This window comes from Cavia porcellus, unplaced genomic scaffold, assembly GCF_034190915.1.
Source record: "Cavia porcellus strain 051 isolate PalLab524CR breed Dunkin Hartley unplaced genomic scaffold, mCavPor4.1 scaffold_15, whole genome shotgun sequence".
NCBI classification, from domain to species: Eukaryota; Metazoa; Chordata; class Mammalia; order Rodentia; family Caviidae; genus Cavia; species Cavia porcellus.
This window is the reverse complement of record NW_026947498.1, coordinates 74,217,002-74,235,480: the sequence shown is the minus strand read 5'-3', so window position 1 is coordinate 74,235,480 and position 18,479 is coordinate 74,217,002. Positions and strand designations below refer to the sequence as shown.

The following is an 18,479-nucleotide window of genomic DNA, read 5'->3' as shown; positions in this document are numbered from 1 at the left end:
GCAGTGTTTGTGTGAGCCTCACACAGCCCATGGAAAGCTAGTGCTGGAATTAAAGCTATTTATTGATGGTGTTGGGGACTGTATTCAGAGCTTATGTAGGGCGCACCCACAGTGAATATTTGCTGACGGAGAGAATGCTCTTAAAATCCTGCCCTCTGCCCTTTGTTGGATGTTAAAGGCAATTTCACTTAACCAGCTGTCTGATCTCTGACTAGACTCAGAGATCAGACAGAAAAAGCTGAGTGGAATCTCATTTAGGGCTTATTCTTTATGTAATTCCACAAAGCGGTGTTGTGCTTCAGTGTCCATACTTTCATTATTCATGGAAAATTTTTAGGCATAGTGAAATCAGCAAGAAAGCTTTCCAAAAGTGACGGTCAACTAAAGGAAGGAATTGGGTGATTCACTGAACTGGAAAGTTTAAGTGGATAAATTTATCATGATTAGATCTGGGCCCTGAAGAAATGTGTTGAGGACGTAGTTGCTCTGTGTCCAGCTTTTCCTCTGTACTGTAGCACTATTCCTGATTCTGTTAGCTTTCTTCTCAAGGAAGCCTTCCCAGGATGTTCCGCTCACTGGCTCTGGGCAAACATCCTCTGGGTCCAGCATGCCCCGTGGACCAAGTAGTCTCTTCTCCTATAGGCCAGAAAGGCAAAGAGACTGATGCTGATTGGCCAGCCTTGGGTCACATGGTTGGCCCTGAGCCAATCACTGCCACAGGAAATCCAGTCCTGGACAGTGGGCAGTTCGCCCCTCTTGGACCCACGAACTAGTGTTAGAGGAATTTTTTTTTTTTTTTAAAGATGAATTTTGTTTTTGTTTTAATTGGAGGGCAGTGTGCTAGGTAATGCTCTCCTGTACTCTGGTGTGCTTTTGATTCTTTCTGAGAACTCTCTCCTCTCCAAGGGGCCTTTCTCTACCTGCTCCCACAGTCATGTCTGCGCCACCGTGGAGGCTCTTGAGTTTCTGCCAGGGAGAACAATGCAAAGAGGAAACAGACCCTTCCTCAGTGTAAGGTCTGGCTGACCCTTCCTCAGTGTAAGGTCTGGCTGACCCTTCCTCAGTGTAAGGTCTGGCTGGCTGACCCTTCCTCAGTGTAAGGTCTGGCTCTTGGCTACTGATGCTTGGTCTGTGTCAGTGAGTTCCTGATTCCTGAGTGCCGAATGGTCAGTGTTTGTGGGGCACAGATCGTTATGGTTTTAATCTTAATTTTCTGCCCTTTTCACCTGCCTCTTCTGTCAGGAAATGATTATTCCGTGCCCGGGTCTTGGCCTCGGACTCCTCCACTCTGTACTCTCTGGTGTTTACACACCTGTTAGCTAGCATCCCACTTCCCTTAGTTCTCGTTGCTCTGTTTATCTTATTTTTCCGTTCCCGTTCCTATCTTAACTTCAGAGTCTCTCTTGGCCCAAAGTATTTCCTAGCTGACACTTCCAGGTCAGTTTTCCGGGCCATAATAACTTTTGTGTTGCCAGGCTCTCTGTCTCCCTTTCTCTTTTGGAGGTCAACTGAGGCATAAAGGCATAAAAGTTGGATTCAGAACCAGAAACCCTGGGCTTACAGCCCAGCACTATGCAACTTCAGACAAAGCTTTTTCCTATTTATAAACCCAAGTTTTCTTATCTGTAAATTGGGAAGAATAATATCTACTGCACAGAATTGCCTTGGGGCTTAAACAAGAGAATGCAAGCCCTGCAAGATAGTAATTCTAAAATGTGACTAGATATAAGATCAAAATGAATTTATTTTGTCCTCTTCCTAGTTATACAGGAGAACTATGATTCCCAACCTTCCAGATGTCGGATACACTAAATCCATGTTCCCCAAAATCAAAGAATGGATTCCAAGCAAAAGCGAAGGTTGAGTGGGAAAGACTTCTTGAGAGAGAGAGCTCCTTAAAGATGTCCTGAAAATGGGTTGCCATCGAGGGTCTTTGTCACATATGATTTATATGGCAAAATCACAACATGTGTACAACATGGGTCAAACTACAGTTAAATAAGATTACCAGTACAGCTAATATTGATCCAATAGGGTAGCAGGTCACATGGTAAAGGCATTTTTGAGGAGGGATGGGTCCAGATGCTCTGGTCACCAACCTGGGTGACTGATGCCTGTCTGGACTTTACTGGACCAGGTGATACCAATTATAGTATAATCTTGAGTTATTGCTTATCCTTCAGAGAGGCAGCTAAACCTGATCATCGCATCATTATCTTGAGGCCTGGCCTCCATCAGATTCACCTCCAGCCACAGCTGTGCTGTGTTCTCATCTTCTGCACTGACTCCCCTGAGGGCCCAGTTCTGTCTGGCTGCCTGTTCATTTCTACCTACCTTAACTGCCTGGAATACTAGCACCTTACATTTATGGAGTTTTCTCCTGTCAAGCAGGCAGTCAATTTTGCTCGCTAACTCAGGGAAGAAAATGTCAGAGCATTAAAAAAAAAAAAAATTGAGAAACAAAAACCAAAATAAGGATCTTTCCTGCTTTGGTTTTTGAAAGCTTAATGTCCCCAGAGGACACCAAGGGCACCTGCACGTGGGGAAAGTGGTGAGTGCACAGGGAGGAGAAGAAAGCTCCCTCAGACTAGCAAAGCTTGTATCGTCTGGGCAGAGTGGAGGAGAACGGTGAGAGGTTCAGACAGAGAGGTGCAAGGAAAGCAGAGAGCTACCAGTCCTGGGGGTGGGCAGAGCGCTGAGGGGCAGAAAGGACGCGGCGGGGTACTGAGCCAAAGCTTCTGAGTTCCCAGGCCAAAAATGGCCTGGTTGGAAGATGTTATGCTGCCTGGAGATGAGGAACAGACAAAGTGATGACAATTTCAGCGGACAGCTGCATGGAGGATGACAGCAAGGACCAGAATGCACTTCTTCTCAGCTCCATTGTTCCCCATAAATACCCACAGCAGAGCAGCACAGAAGGAAGGGTTCCCATTAACCGAGGCTACATTTGCATACGGTCTGTGCATGGCTGTGTGAGATTGAGAATTGTAACCAGTACCCACGGGAAGTACCTTGCTAGCTTTTGTGTGGGCACCGCATCTGTTTACTGAGTCTGAATCCAGATGATATTAATCCTTTGAATTTATTTCATACCCTGCTTGATGCCCAGGGCCCAGTTCTGTTATTCCCATATTCGTGGTTGGAAAGTCTAGTCCTTGGATCCACAGCCAGGGCCTCCCTGGGCCTTTGTTAGAAACACACACTCGGCAGCGTTGTCCAGAACTGCTGAATTGGAATATCTTCCAGAGCTTGTGAAGTGTGTGAGAGTTTAAGAACCAGCATCCTGAAATATTTCAGTTTGCCAGGCTTAGTCACAGGCTCAGACATAAGCAGTCAAGCCCCCTTTGGATGCTTGGGGCCAGTCACACGCTGTGAGCCTCTTCCACCAAGACAGGAGAGCTGCTGACTCCCCCCAGAAGCTTCCTCATTCTCATACTAGTTAATTTCACCTCATTTAGGCTCCAGTTTCTGTAAGAGAAAGAGTGGGGAGCAAATAAGTGGGGAGAAGGAATCACAGGCAAACACGACCTTAACCCTTACCAAATCTCCATGAAACTGGAGACTGTCAGAGGGAAAGGTTTCATGTCCTGCAAGCTCCTGGGGAGATGTGTGGCAAGCGCTTTCCTTTTTCTGGATCAGGAAGTGAAGCACGCAGAAGGAATTTACAATGGGCACATGAATGGAGTCCACACAGCCCCACCGAAGCTGCTTGGCACAGGCCCTTTCTACCAGCTCTCTTCATAAGTAATGAGCACTCCCCAGGCCCCTGGAAGAACAAGGCTCCTGGCTGGCCCCTTTTTCTTTTTCCTCGACTGCTTTTTTTTTTTTTTAAACAGGGGACTGTGCCTTTTTGGCCCACTTGGAATTGGTGTGAGCCTTGATTTGGCAGGAGAAAGGAAGAAGTACACAGTGGCCCACAAAACTCTGCTCCCTGGCCCTCCTCCTCAAATAATAGGCCTTTGTGCTTTGAGATGCAAGATGTCCATTTCTCAAGTTTAGAAAACAAGGCAAAACAAAACAAGCTTCCTTCAGGCTCCTTTCCTGCCTTAAGATGCTTAGCAGGAACAGAACAATAAAAAAATTGAACCCAAAAGAATTTTAGACATTGTTGGAGAGCTGACTTTTATTTTTATTTTTTTAAATTTTATTTTAAAGAGGATAAAACCAAGGATAATAAAACCAATAAAAATAAACCCATGTAAGTGTCGCAGGACTTCAAAACATTACAAAAGCAACAACAATTACTATAATGCCTTTTGTTGTCTTCAAAATAGCTGCAGATACCTTCGGACATAGTAAAAAATCAAACAGAATGCAATAAAATAGAAACAATAAAAACAAAACATGAGTGCAATAAAGGACTTCAAAACAGGCCAGTAGGAAATCCAAAATTGCCACCATGATACATCTTGCCATCTTTGCAATGGCTTTTCCTGCCTTTAGATTTAACACAAACAAACTAAAAGAGAATAAAACCAACCCAACAAAACAATGAAGAGATACAGGACTCAAAGCAAGACCACAGCAAACCAACAGTGCCTGCAGCCCTCAGAGGGAGAGCCCCACAGGCCACACTGTCTGCGGATGACCAGACCACTGGCCCTAGACCTGCAAGGTCAGTGAGACATCAAAACACCACGGGCATCCCATTGCATTTCGCATTGATAGCTGTGATCACAGCCTGTGCTTCTCTGGACCAGCTGGTCGCTGACCGGGGTGGGGGGACACTTCTTGTCTGCCTGTCCATGTGCTGGCAGGGACTGGGGTCTGGCTGTCCCAGTCTGGTGGTGGACTGTGCATGGCGCTGGTTCTCAGACAGGGCTTGCTTCCTGGTGTTCAGAGCTGACTTATAAAGAAATGTACTTGATGCATTCTTTCAGAAGGATAAAAATATTGGGTTGTTAAAAATCCAGCTTTTAAAAATATCATAGGGAACAAATGTTTTATATATACATATATATTTTATATATAACATACAATGCATGCATCTCTATCTATCTATCTGTCTGTCTGTCTATTCATCTATCTATTTATCTATCTATCTATGTTAAAAAGCAAAAACAGTTTTTGGCTATAGCCAGTGACCCACATTCATGAAATATTTGACAAACTAAAACTGCCTTTTGAAAGAAGAATTCAGCATTTGGAGTCTGTTGAGGAGAGTTTTTGATAATAGATATAATTTAACTCATTCATTTCTGTTGATTCTTCCCTAATTCTTTTGTGTTCTTCTCTTCTTTTGAAGGTATATACCAATGGCATAACATTTTTTTTTAATTTCAAAAGCAAATTATATTCAAAAAACATCTTGATCACTTTGATCACTCAGGGCTGCATGTGTTTCAGTGGGTTAGGTGTCTTTACACACCTTTGATTTTCATTTTACCATAAGAGATGAGCTTTCTCCATTTATTTTAATATTTTGTACAATGTGTCAGGAGGTAGAAAACATTCTTCCATTGACGACTGTTACTCATCTTTTTGGCTAAGTTTGGGTGAGCCAGGCTGTGGGACTATAAACTCGGGGGGAACTATCAGCCTCCTGTGAGAGCTTATTGTGTGCTCTGTCCCCAGCCACTCCGCTGTCTTACCTATCCGGCTTGGATTTGTGTTTTCCTCCCCGTCACTCAGGTGATCTTTGTGGGCTTTCCTCTAAAGATCAGGCAGGCACTGGGAAAGTTTGTTCAAAGACTGGTTGTCAGGGGTGGTGCAGGCCTGTAACCCCGGCGCTCAGAGGACACAAAAGACACGAAAACTACACAGGGAGGATGACCAGTTTGAGGACAGCTGGAATTACATTGTGAGACCCTGTCTCAAAAAACAAAACAAAACTTTCTCAGTGCTTGCTGCTCTCATGTTGGAGAGTCAGTCTTCTGCAGCAGCCCAGGTCATGCAGCTCGGTCAGCTTGAGAGAGACTCGGGTGAGAAGTGCAGCCAGCTCCGCCTCCAAGATGCAGGCAGGGTCCGCTCCTGCGCGCCTTGGCCAAGCGCTGCCCAGCACTGCTAAGGTGGGGCTGGGGGCCACGGCTGGACCTCTTCCCACTTAACCTTTCCCCTTGCAGTCTTCTCCATAAGTGTCTCCCCAGCACATCTCAGCCTGGCCAGATGGCATCAGCGTCCCAGAGGTGACTAACTCTGTTCCTGAGAGCTGCAACAGCAAGCACTGCTGAAGGCGCTGTGAGCACACCGAGATCTCACCCAGGAGAGCGCAGCAAAGGGAGCCCGCTGTGGCTGCTGCCCCCAGCTGCTCTCACCGCTCTGATGCCCCAGGGAGCAGGTGGAGTGTGCTGTCAGCTGGGTGATTTTCACTTAACGGGAGCACACCCCCTGTACGGCAGTAACCAGGCGTTGTCTCTGGGTTAGGGGTAAAGAGGAGGGACTGGGAGGACCTCTTTAAATGGAAGAGGCAGAGAGGCCTTCACTTCATACTTAACTGTAAGTATTGAGCAGCCAGCGCAGGCCAGGCTCTCTGCAGAGTGCTGGGCCGTGCAGGCACTTAGGGTGCAGGTGCTGTTAAAGAGCTCAGGGAACATTAAAGGCGACAAGGGGAGGACAAGCAGGTCTGTAAGTGCTTGGGGCCGTGACGGAAGTGAAAGGAGCTCGGGAAGGAAGAACCATTGCTCCAGAGAAACCAGTATCAACTCAGATGGACTCCAGAAGGCTATGTTTATCACGCTAGCGTGGGACCAAGTGCAAATCCTAGCAGTGACTGAGTGTGAAATAGAAACTTACATACATTTTGAACACAGGAAGGACAAAAGCTGATAGCAAGGTTTTACATGATTGCACGCATTGTCAGTCAGATCATTCTAACTAGCTTTACTTAAGAAGAATTGTTTATCATAATATGGGAACATTCTGGGAAAGCGGGGAGGGGGTTTCTTGCAGAAAAAACAGTGAAGTGTGTCCTTGACTGGGCCAGTCTCTGGGCCTGAAGTCCTTAAGCAGGTAACACAGCCAAGTTGACTGCATGATCTGGGTACCGACAGTCAAGGCTAGCAGCAGTTAGCAGGCCACTGTGTGGCAAGCAGCAGGAGCATGTCGCAGGCCTCTCACTGATCTCCAGCTTTATTGTGAGATACTTAGAAGTCTGCCCTTACATGTAATTGTGCCCCAACACCGTGGCTTTGGGGACGCCATTTCTAACGTTTCTCCCTTCCAGGCTTCCGTCCCTCCCTGAACCCTGTACGCTTTGCATCTCACACCCTTGCTCTCATCTCCCTGGCTGCCAGCGCAGAGCTCTGTGAACAGAACGCCCCCCTTTGTGTTCAGGTGCACCCCAGAGCTCACTTCTATGTCAGTCTTCTGCTACTCTAGCAAATGCCTGGGCTCATCAGGTCAAGAAGACAGCAGGCTGACTCTGCGCCCCAGTTCCGGAGGGGAAGGCCCTTGGCTGGTTGGGCCCATTGCCTTTGCAGTGAGGCAGTGCAGCCTGCTAGGAGCACAAGGTAAAGCCACTTAGCTCATGGCCAGTGAGAAGAGAAAGAGACCAGCGGCTCACAGGCACCTTTGAAGGCCACCCAAAGCGCTTAGGATGGTGTTGTTTTAATCATCGTGGCAGTTTGGAGTATGATTTCTTTCTTTTTTTTTTTAAGAGTAGGAAGAACTTATGGAAAGAACATGGCCTCTGTTCAAGAGGGACAGAGTGGGGTCTGGCAGGTGGTTTGCCCTTGCAGGATAATTTCAGATTGGAAATGTGATGCCTCCGGCCTTGCCTTTGTTGCCAAGAGTTGCTTCTGCTATTCTAGGTCTCTTTTGGTTCCAGAGGAATTTTAGGATTGTTTTCTCTAATTCTGTGAGATACGCTGTCAGTATTTTGACTGGACTGCATTAAATTTGTATAACACTGTTTTTTTTTTTTTTTTTTTTGTTTGTTTGTTTTTGAGACGGTGTCTCACTGTGCAGTTCAGGCTGGCCTTAAGCTCACTTTGTAGCCCAGGCTGCTCTAGAACTCACAGGGAGTCTCTAGCCTCAGCTCCCGAGTGCTGGGATTGCAGGTGTGTGCCACCACACCTGGCTCTGTACAACATTTTGGAAATATGGCCATTTTCACTATATTGGCTCTGCCTATCTAAAAACAAGGGATATTTCTTCATTTTCTGATCTTTTAGCATCTCCTTTTTCAGAATACTGTGGTTTTCTAAGTAAAGGTCTTTCACTTCCTTTGTTAGGTTTATCATTTTTTTTTTCTTTTCGAGGCAGGGTTTCACCATGCAGTTCAAGGCTGGTATGTAACTCGCTTTGTAGCCCAGGATGGCCTCAAATTCACAGCCATCTGCCTGCCTCAGCCTCCTGAGTGCTAGGATTATAGTCATGTGCCAGCGTGCCTGGCTGTTAGGTTGGTTCTTAAGTATTTCATTTTTCTTCACAGTATTGTGAAAGGTGTTAATTACCTAATTTCTGTCTCAGTAAGTTTGTTATTCATGTATGGAAATACTACTGATTTTTGAGTGTTGATTTTGTATCCTGTTATGCTGCTGAATTGCATTAAAATCTAGGGTTATTTTGGTAGAGCTTTTGAGGTCTTCTACATATAGTAACATGTCATCAGCAAATAATGATGATTTATCCTGTTACTTTTTTATCCTTATTCCTTTTTTTTCTTTCTCTTGTCTAATTGGGCTGAGAATATAGCTCAGTGGCGTAGTGCCTGCCTAGCAAATGTGAGGTTGGGAGTTCAATTCCTGGTACAAAAAAAAAAAAGTCCTGGGAAAGTGCCTTCCCACAGGCTGAAGGTTGAACTCTGTACCACACTTGTCACCATACACTAAAATAAAATCTTGCCTAATTGCTCTAGTTAATATTCTCAGAACTATATTGAGTAGGAGTGGTGATAGTGACTCCCTTGTCTTGCTCCTGATTTTAGAGTGAAACCTTTTAGCTTTTGATCTTTTAGTATGATGTTGGCTGTTGGTTTGTCATAGATGGTTTTTATCAGATTGAGCTAATAACTTTCTATTCCAATTTCTGTAGGATTTCTTTTATCATAAATAGGCACTGGACTTTGTCAAATGATTTTTCTTGACCTGTTACAATATCATGTGGTTTTTGTCCTTTAGTCTGTACACACCCTTTATCACATTTATTGATTTGCACCTGTGAGCCTCCCCCATCCCTGGGGTGAATCCTGCTGGATTGTGGTGTGTAATCTTCCTGATGATTCGCTGCCTTCTGTTTGCCAGTATTTTATTGAGGGCTTTTGCAGCTACGTATCTTAAAGAGATTGGCCTGTAGTTCTCTTTCTTGACTGGGTTCCTTTCTGTGTTTAGTATCGGTGTCACGCCTCCAGGAATGACTCTGGGAGCTTCCCTTTCAGTTTCATTAAAGAGCTTGAGACGCAGTGATATCAGGGCTTCTCTCAAATTCTTGTAAAAGTCAGCAGTGAATCTGTCAGGAACTGGGTTTTCTTTGTTAGTAGTTGTCTTAAATTACATCTTCAATTTCATTGATTGATATCATGTTATTTAGAATTTTTAAATCTTCTTGATTCAGCTTTGGCAATTCATATGTATCTAGGAATCTTCCCCCTTTTCTGTGTTTTTTGTCATATGGAGTGCAGGTTTTCAAAGCAGGTATTGATGATTTTCTGGGTTTCTGCAGGGACAACTGTGATGTCACCGTTTTTACTCCAAATTGCATGGATTTGGGTCTTTTCTGTCCTTTTTTGATGAAGTTAGCTGAGGGTTTATTTTATTTAATTTGATTCATTGATTATATTGTTTTTGTAGTCTCCACTGCAGTAATTTCTACTCTGATCTTTGTAATTTTCTCCATTGTGTGAGCGCTGGTCTTGAGTTGCTCTTGTTTTTCTAGAAGTGTGAGGTCCTAACATTAATTAGGCTGTTTATCTGAGTGTGCTTTGTTTTTCCCATGTGAGAACTCACTGTATAGGTTGCCTTGTAGCATCATCTCCACTGCATCCCGTAAATCCTGTTATGTTGCATTGGCGTTGTGATTGAATGGTAGAAACTAATTTCTTCTTCTTCTTCTTCTTCTTCTTCTTCTTCTTCTTCTTCTTCTTCTTCTTCTTCTTCTTCTTCTTCTTCTTCTTCTTCTTCTTTATACTAGGAACTGAACTCGGGACCTCATGTTTGCCATGCAGATGCTGTGCCCCTGAGTTAAATCTCTGATTTCTTCTTTAATTTTATATGTGGTTCATTGGTTGTTGAGGAGGGAGTTACTGAATTTTCATTTGTTGATGAAGTCTGTATGGTTTATTTTGCCACTGAGCTCCAATTTCATTGCACTGTGGTCTGATAATGTGATGGGATAATTTCAGTTTGTTTGTACTTATTTAAGCGTGCATTATAAGCCAGCATGTGGTCTATTTTGGAGAATGTCCCATGTGCAGCTGAGTAGAATGTGCATTCTGTTTTTGTTGAGTGGAATACTCTATAGAGTATACTAAGTCCATTTGTTCAAAGTTTTGTTCAGCTCTGAGATTTCTTTGATTTTGTCTAGTTGATCTATTTGTGACAGTGGGGTACTGAGGTCCCTGTTACAGTTGTATTAGTGCTTATCTGATTTGTCACATCCACTAGCATTTGTTTTATATAGCTGAGTATGTCAGTGTTTGGTGCAGATCTATTTATGACTGTAATTTTTCCTTTTGGGTTGTTCCTTTAACAAGAATGTGGTGATCTTCTTTGTCTCTTCTGATCAGTTTTGGCTTGAAATCCCTGGTTTTCTGACTGGTTCTCTCCCTGATTGGCTTGAAATCCACTTTGTATGCAAACAGAATAGCTATTCCTCCTTTATTTCTGGGTTCCTGTGGCATGTAGTATTATTTTCCACCCTTTGACTTTCAGCCTATGAATTTCTTTTCTTCCTTTTTTCTTTGATTTTCTATTCTCCCTCACATTTTTTTTTTTTTTTTTTTTGAGACAGGGTCTCACTGTGTAATTCCGGCTGGTTTTGAGTTCACTATGGCTGGCCTTGAATTCACAGTTATTCCCTACATTACAGGAATTTGTCCCCACACTTAGCCAGTCAGTGAATTCCTTTTTGAATCACGAGTGTTTCTTGTATGAAGCATGTTGTTGGATCCTGTTTCTTGATCCTTTCTCAGTCTGTTTCCTTTGGTTTGTGAGCTGAGACCATTCACACTGATGGTATGACTGATGTATACTGACTGTTGTTGGTTTCCTTCATTTCTCTGTGTTAACAACTTGTCTTGCCTGGTGAATTCATTTCATTGGGATTCTTGGAATTGTCATCTTCATTGTCCTTTTCTAGAATATCCTTCACACATTTTGGAGTGGTGGTTTGGTTGTCATGAATTTCTTCAGGTGTCCTTTATCATGGACGTTTCCATCAATTTTGAAAGATAATTTTGTGTGTTGCATCGATCTGGGTTGTTTTCTTTTAAGACTTGAAATACTTTATCCCAAGCTCTTTTTAGTTTAAGAATTTGCATTGAAAAGTCTGCTGTGATTCTGATGGGCTTTCCTTTATAGGTGATTTGTTTCTTTTCTCTAACAGCTTTTAAAAAAATTTTGTTTTATATACTTTTTTGGTACCAGAGCTCAAACTCGCAACCTCATGCTTGCCAGGAAGGGAAGGGACTTGTGCCACTGAGCCAAACCCTTGGCCCTCTAACATCTTTTGATATTCTTCTTGTGCTGAACTTCTGGAATCTTGACTATTGTATGCGTTGGTGTAGTTTTTTTCTGATCATGATAATTTGGAGTTCTATATGCCTCAGCTATCTGTATGTCAAATTCTTTTTCCATATTTGGAAAATTTTGTGCTATTACTTCTACGAACAGAAGTAGGGGCACAAAACTTCTACAGATTTTTGTTCTATCTTCTGATTCTTTGTTGACTGTAATTATGTTAGTCTTCCTTGTATCCTCTAGCAGCTATTGGATTGATTTTCCATAGGCCATTGCTATTTTAAGAAGTCTTTCATTTGATGAACACCAACTACTACCTTATCTTCTAGATCTGATATTATCTAGCTTCACACTGGTTGACTCTGCTGTACATACATTCAATAGAATTTTTAACCTGGATTTCTTTTTGGGCTTGTATATGGAACCCAGTTTTTTCTTTTATGTTGGGCATTCATGGTTTCCATGTCTTTTCTAAACTCTATGTCTTAAAATCTGCATGTACTCTAGATTCAGTAACCATTTCCTCAAGACCTTTTTTAGAGGTGTCTTCCCGCACAGCTGGGTTTTGGCTTTTGATTCTGTTCCAGGATCCTGCCTCTTCAATTTATTATCAGTGAAAGGTTATTTCCTGTTTGCACTAGTTCCCAGTTCTCTGGTGCTGGATTACAGTATTGTTTGGGAGCTCCTGACAATCCAGGTACTAGGATACAATGAAGATCAGGTGAACACAGCAACTATGTAACCTTGGCTAATGTAGTACAATCAGCAATAGCAACAGCATCAAGCACAAATTGGAAAGTGACAAGCTGTGACAATGATTAATTTGTTGCCTTTAACCATAGGTATAAGATTTATATTATATAACAAAGTAAAACAAATTGAAAAATTATATACAATAAATGTCCACTCATGTCAGTGATTTTATCCCAAGCAGAGAAATATAAATGGTAAAATTAAGAAAAGAAAAGAAAGGAATTAGACACAGGACTGAAGGAAGATTACCCAAGCCTCAAGAGAATGGTAGAAAAGAGGAAGAAATGAAAGAAGAAACACAACAAAGCCAAATAAAAAACTAAAACAATGTTGTTACTCAAAAAAGCAAAAACAAACAAACAAATACCACAACCAACCAACCAAGCCCACAGGTAATGGGAAGAGATGAAAAAGAAATTCCCTATGATCTCAAGCCCGGGGCTGTCTTCTGAGGTCTACACTTTCGTGGTAGTGTGTCCACCTCAGGGCATGGCTCTGCACTCGCTGGCACACTAAATTAGAGCCCAGATCGAGCTGGAGACTCCCAGCAGCCTGCAGTAGGACAGGGGTGAGGTGCTGGTTCTGGTACTTGCAAATCCACAGGGGTCCAGGCTGATCCTGGCCTCTGCTGTGGGGTTACAACCTGCGTCTTTAGCTTGTAACTCTGGGTGTCCCCTGCTGGCCTGACTACTCCCCCGTTCTGGACATTTCCCATGGTTGTCCCTCACCCAGTCACTGTGGCTGTTAACACTGAGAGCTCTGAGGTGAAGCCCACCCACAGCTGCTCCGTGTCCTGGATCCCGGTGGTGCCTCCCTAGAATGATGTCTCCAGGGGACACTGCAGACACCTGGGCTGAGTCACTCAGCTGTCACAGCGCACAGCACCCACTGTTCTTTCCACTGGCACGTTTCTCCCAGGAGGCCTCTGCTTTCACAGTGTCTGTAGATTTGACCCTCCCCTCTCACGCCACAAACCAGCACTGGGCAAAGCTGCAGACTGCCCCTCCTCTTCTGTGTAGAGGTCTATCTCCACTTTCTCCGTGGGCTCCAATTCTCCCTTCCCATCCCTCCTGGCTCCTGGGGTTCCACCTCCTTCCTCTCCCCCCAGCTGCTACCTTCAGCGTGTGATTCTGAATCTTGGACAGGCTGACTTGTTGCTTGAGGTTAGTATCTTGAGTGCTCAAAGGCAAAGCTCTCTTCTATTTCACACTAAGTGGTGAGAAAATGTGTAGGGGAGTGCTACCTATTATAATAGGCATTGTCATCATCATCATCTTCTTATACTGGTCAGAGATTGAAAGCACCTCGCTGGGACTGCACACCTGAATTTGGACAGAGTGGCATGCCAGGTCATTCTCAGAAAGGTTCACCAGGTGGCGCTCTTTCCCCGGGGTAAGGTGTGACCGAGCCACCCCAGTGAGCGTGACTGAACCCTCATTGTGCTGGGAGAGAAATCACATTCTGGGCCCAGAGGCAGCCACAGTCACCAAGAATAGCTGGGGTAGAGTCCTGGTCCATCTGCCGCCTGCCTTCCTGAAGCGTCCTCTGCCCATCTCTTCCAGCTGGTGCTGGCTCCTTCCTCAGACTGTATCTCACACTGGAACCAAGTGGGAGGGCAGCACCCAGCTCTGCCAGGTAAGGGGCAGGGACAGGGCTGGGGCTGCGGGAAGGGGTCCCCCATGGGGCGCTGTGCACGGCAGAGGTGCCCTGGCCCCGTCCTCCCTCAACAGCTGCGCCCAGCGGTTTGCAGGCCCACACCTGTCCTCAGGGTCATCATGAGGCCCGAGTTCCTGCACGGGCAGCGCTGACAGTCGTGTTTGGCACAGGGCAGGGAGACGGAAGTGTTGGCGCTCTTTGCCATTCTCCCTGGATGTGGGAGCTTGCATAAGAATGCGGAGTGATGTCCCTGTCCTGCCTGTTCTCTCACCCCAGGCACCCTTTCAGAACAGCAGCTGCCACTGGTCTGATGTCCTGCAGTGCCCTGTGCTGACCTAAGACCGCAGGGTCTCGGTGAATCCGCAGGTCAGGAGGGATGCCAGAGACCGTGCGTGCAGCCTGCTGCTCTACTGTTTTCTTTTTTGAGACATGGTCTCACTGTGTAGTTCTGGCTGCCTTTGAACTCTCAGGATCCTCCTGCCTCAGCCACATGAGTGCTGGAATTACAGGAATGTGCCACCATGCCGGGAAGTATCTGTCTTTTGAAACAGGGTTTCACTATGCAGTTCAGGCTGGCTTTGACCTCACTTTGTAGCGCAGGCTGGCCTGGAACTCTCAGTAATCCTGCTGCCTTAGCCTCATGAGTGCTGGGATTACAGGCATGTACCACCACGCCTGGCTCGCCTTATTCTTGAAACCAAGGAAAACACTAAACTCAGGGCCCCGGGGAGCTGTGGGCATCACTGTGATCCTATTCCCGCAGAACCACCCTTCCCAAAGTCTCTGTCCACCGTCCTCAGGGTGAGGCTTCTCAGCTGTCCTCCTAGGCCTCAAAGGCCGGAATGTCAGGGTCCCCTGGGAAGCACTTTTCCTGAGCAACAGGCCCCTTCAGATGAGCTCCCCAGGAGCCTTCAAGGCCACAGCCCCCAGCTCGGTTTTTCTGCAGCTGCCAGGCCACTACCTGTGCCGGGGGTGGTTTGCGCTCAGGCCCAGCTGGAGCGTAATGAGAACTTTTGGTGATTCGGGCTGGCCTGCCTGGGAGTTTCTCTCCTGGCATACGCCAGAGTGTGTGCATATTGGTACCCTTTAGCCAGTATCGTGCAAGTCACAGAATCATAGACTGCTGGGCAGGGCAGGGAGGAACCTGCGTGTTGGTAGTGGACAGTGAGACCTGGCTGAGAAACAATCTTGTCAGAGTCACTGAACAGCAAGGAAGGAGATGGGATTCAAGCCTATCTTCAGCACCGAGGGCTGCTGAGTGGCTTAGGAATGAGGGTGTGCAGCAAGGCTGTGGAGCTCGGAGAGCCAGCAAATGGCGCTCTGTTGAGGACTGTCTTTGTTTGCTGCCCGTTAAACGCTGTACCATTCCTGTGCTGTGTCTAGACACTGCTGAATATCTCCTATGGGAAAGAGTTGCCTCCCCACCCACCCCATCCTGCTGAGAACCACTGCTCTAGAGTGGACTCCTTGCTCCATGGCTTCCAGAGCCACATCAAGAGCTCTGTGATTCACGTGTGTTCTGTGCCCTCCAAGGCTCAGTCTGGCTGGAGAGGGCAGGCCCGCTCAGAGCAAAGGAAGGGAGGCCATCCACAGGCAGAGCTGGGTGCAGAGTCTGCACAGGGGCGAGCACCCTGCAGACTGCGGAGATCCAGGAAGGCTTCTCAGAGCACAGTGGTGGGCTTGGTGGGTGGAGGACATCCTGGGTGGAAGGAAGGGCACAGAGAGAGCAGGGAAATACTAGCTGTTGGGGGTGGCCTGTGCAGCCCAGGAGGAGTGGCGTCAGGGTGGTGATGTGAGCAGGCTCAGCCCTGGCCCTGAAGCAGATACTGTTCCCCGGGCCTTGTGGGTATTGTCCTGTCAGTCTCCCCAGCAGTCTCCAGAGAAGGAGGCATGAAAACTCACCATACACAGGTGAAAAGGACGTGCAGAAAGCCTGGCCATTTGCCCACGTCCCACAGCTTGTGAAGATTCCGTGGAAGCTGCAGGAAGAAGCTTGGGTCTCAGGTAAAGCGGGAACGTGTTACTCCTAGCTGCAGAACAAGCCCCGAATGCACCAAACTAGCCACCTCCGTGTCGTCAGACCCAGCCGGTCGGCCCCTCATCCGGTGTGGTGTTGGGTGCGCTGGTGGTGACATGGTTGGGTTTGGTATCCCACCTTGCTGTTCCCTGTGTGGCTCCTCCTCTCTCTCCAGCCTTCTCAGTCTTTTCCTGTAGTGACACTCAGCAGAGTCATCAGAGCAGACCATTCTTGCTGGCTCAGAAACTGCCTTGTTGTTGAGACAGGGTCTCCCTATGCGATTCAGGCTGGTATCCAACTCACAGTGATCCTCCTGCCTCAGCCTCCCGAGTGCTGGCACTACAGGTGTGCACCATCATGCGCAGTACCAGGATCAATGTGTGGGCCGTCATAGCGTCTGTATTGAACTGACTGAAGTGGTCCCAGGCATCGACCAGATTCATAAGGAGGGGCGGGAGGAGGGTGCTGATGGTGGAAGGGGGGAACGTGTGGAGCCATCTTTGGATTCTGGCCATCTGAGTTCAACTTTTCTTCTAGGAACAATGGCCTGGCAGCCTTCAAGAGGCTAGACTAAGAGAAAAGGCTAATGCCATGAAGATGAATTATGATGCCCCTGCATCAACTTCTTTTTTTTACTCCTCATGTTGCTATGGAAAGACCAGAGTAATTGTATTTTAATAATAATAAAACAATAATCGTACTCATCTACATTTGTGAGCACATTTTATGTGAAAGCGTCATAAGTACTTTTCTATGCAATGTAGTGCTGATAACTGTCTCATGAAGCAGGTGTATCCCCATTTTACCTCCCAGAAAAGTGGGATCCCGTTTACGGGGCTGCTGACTATGCAACGTGAACACCAGGGAATTAAGCCTCTCACAGTGCTGGAGGCTGGAGGCCTGAAATGGAGGCGTCTGTGGGGTGGTGTCTTCTCATGCCTCCGCCCGCCCTGCTGATGGGGCTTCTGGGTCTTCCTTCTGGGGATGCGCACGTTCTCGCTCTCTCCCTCCCTCCCTCCCTCCCTCCTGCCTTCTCTCCCTGCCTCACTGGGGACTGAACCCACGGCCTCACCCTGAGCTCCCTCCCCACCCTGGGTTTTGAGACAGGGCTTCATTAGTTTCCCCAGGCAGGACTTGAACTTGCAGTCAATTTGCCTCAGCCTTCTGGAGTCTGGGATGACAGACATATGTAATTTTCTGTGTTTTTTTCGAGCAACGGGTAGGTTCCACCTGAATGATCTCATTTAATTTAATTAGCTCTTTAAAAATTCTGTCTCAAAGCTGGATGTGGTGGCAAATGCTTATAATTGCAGCACTTGGGAGGCTGAGGCAGGAGGACAGCTGCAAGTCTGAGACCAGCCTGGGCTACACAGCAAGACCCTGTCTCAGAAAAACAAATGACAAAAAATCCCTCTGTCTCAAAACCTCTGTCACATTCTGAGGCCCTCAGGGTTAGGGTTTCAACCTCGGTCTTTTGTTGTGGGTGTGATTCAGCCTTATAACACCATGTACCTAGTTAGCCTATGCTTACGGAGACAACAGGAAGTCAGGACTGGTCCTGTGTTCGTTGAACTTTGGCCATCGTTATTGATTACTACCAATACTGTTATCCACTGTTGTCTTCAGGTTTTGGCCCAAGCAGAAATAGAAAGGTGGAGAAGACAGTGAATCTGTGTTGCTTTGCATTTGGAATTTTGCTTCTTTCTATTCAAAGAGCAGAGCTTGAATTTTAGTCACTTGTTTTGTGCCCATTCCCCTGTGATTCAATCTTGGCAATCTTTTCGGCAAGATATTGAAGGAGGTAGTGGTGACAGACCCTGCGAGAGCCATGCAGGTGACGGTAATGACAAGCAGAGACCCTGCAGGGATCAGCGCTGTGTGCCGCCTGCATTGTTCATTCTCAAGCAGTCCGATTAGGCAGGCGCTATTCTGTTCCCGTTTGGCGTCCAAGGAGACAGAGGTAGAGTCACCCTGCCTCGAGTCACCCTGTTCTGCTATTAAAAGCCAACTTGAGTGTGCAGCAATCTGAACTCAGAACCTGGACTTTTTACTGTAAGGGCTTCTGCATGACCTCTGACACGCTGGCCATGAGCAGGTTCACGTTAGACAGAACTCGCCAGGCTGTTGTTTCCCCAAAAGCTTCTGATTGCAGCCATCAAAGTATTTATCAATGCACATCAAAATAAAGTACTAATATTACTGTTTTGATTGATTGGTTGGTTGATTATGGTGGTGGGCACTGAACCCCGCCAGGGCCTTCACATTGAGCTATATATCCTCAGACCCTCCCTGCCTCCCTCCCTGCCTCCTTCCTCTGTGTCTGTCTCTTTCTTTCTTTTCTCCTCCTTTTTCTTTCTTTCTTTTGTTTTTTGCTGAATCACTGAGTTGCTCAGATGAGGCCTGAATTTGCGATCCTCCTGCCTGAGCATGCCCAATTA

The 18,479-nt window shown here is 46.2% G+C and overlaps 1 long non-coding RNA gene across 2 annotated transcripts; it reads left to right on the top strand.

Moving 5' to 3' along the window:
- The first annotated feature begins 6,321 nt into the window (after positions 1 to 6,321).
- On the top strand, positions 6,322 to 16,749 carry LOC134470531 (uncharacterized). 2 transcript variants are annotated; one of them, XR_010039482.1, is made up of 5 exons: positions 6,322 to 6,435; positions 13,931 to 14,003; positions 15,936 to 16,028; positions 16,308 to 16,386; positions 16,579 to 16,749. It is a non-coding gene; the product is annotated as an uncharacterized LOC134470531 (long non-coding RNA). The 2 variants fall into 2 exon arrangements; XR_010039481.1 differs by having other exon boundaries at positions 14,301 to 16,028.
- The last annotated feature ends 1,730 nt before the right edge of the window (positions 16,750 to 18,479 follow it).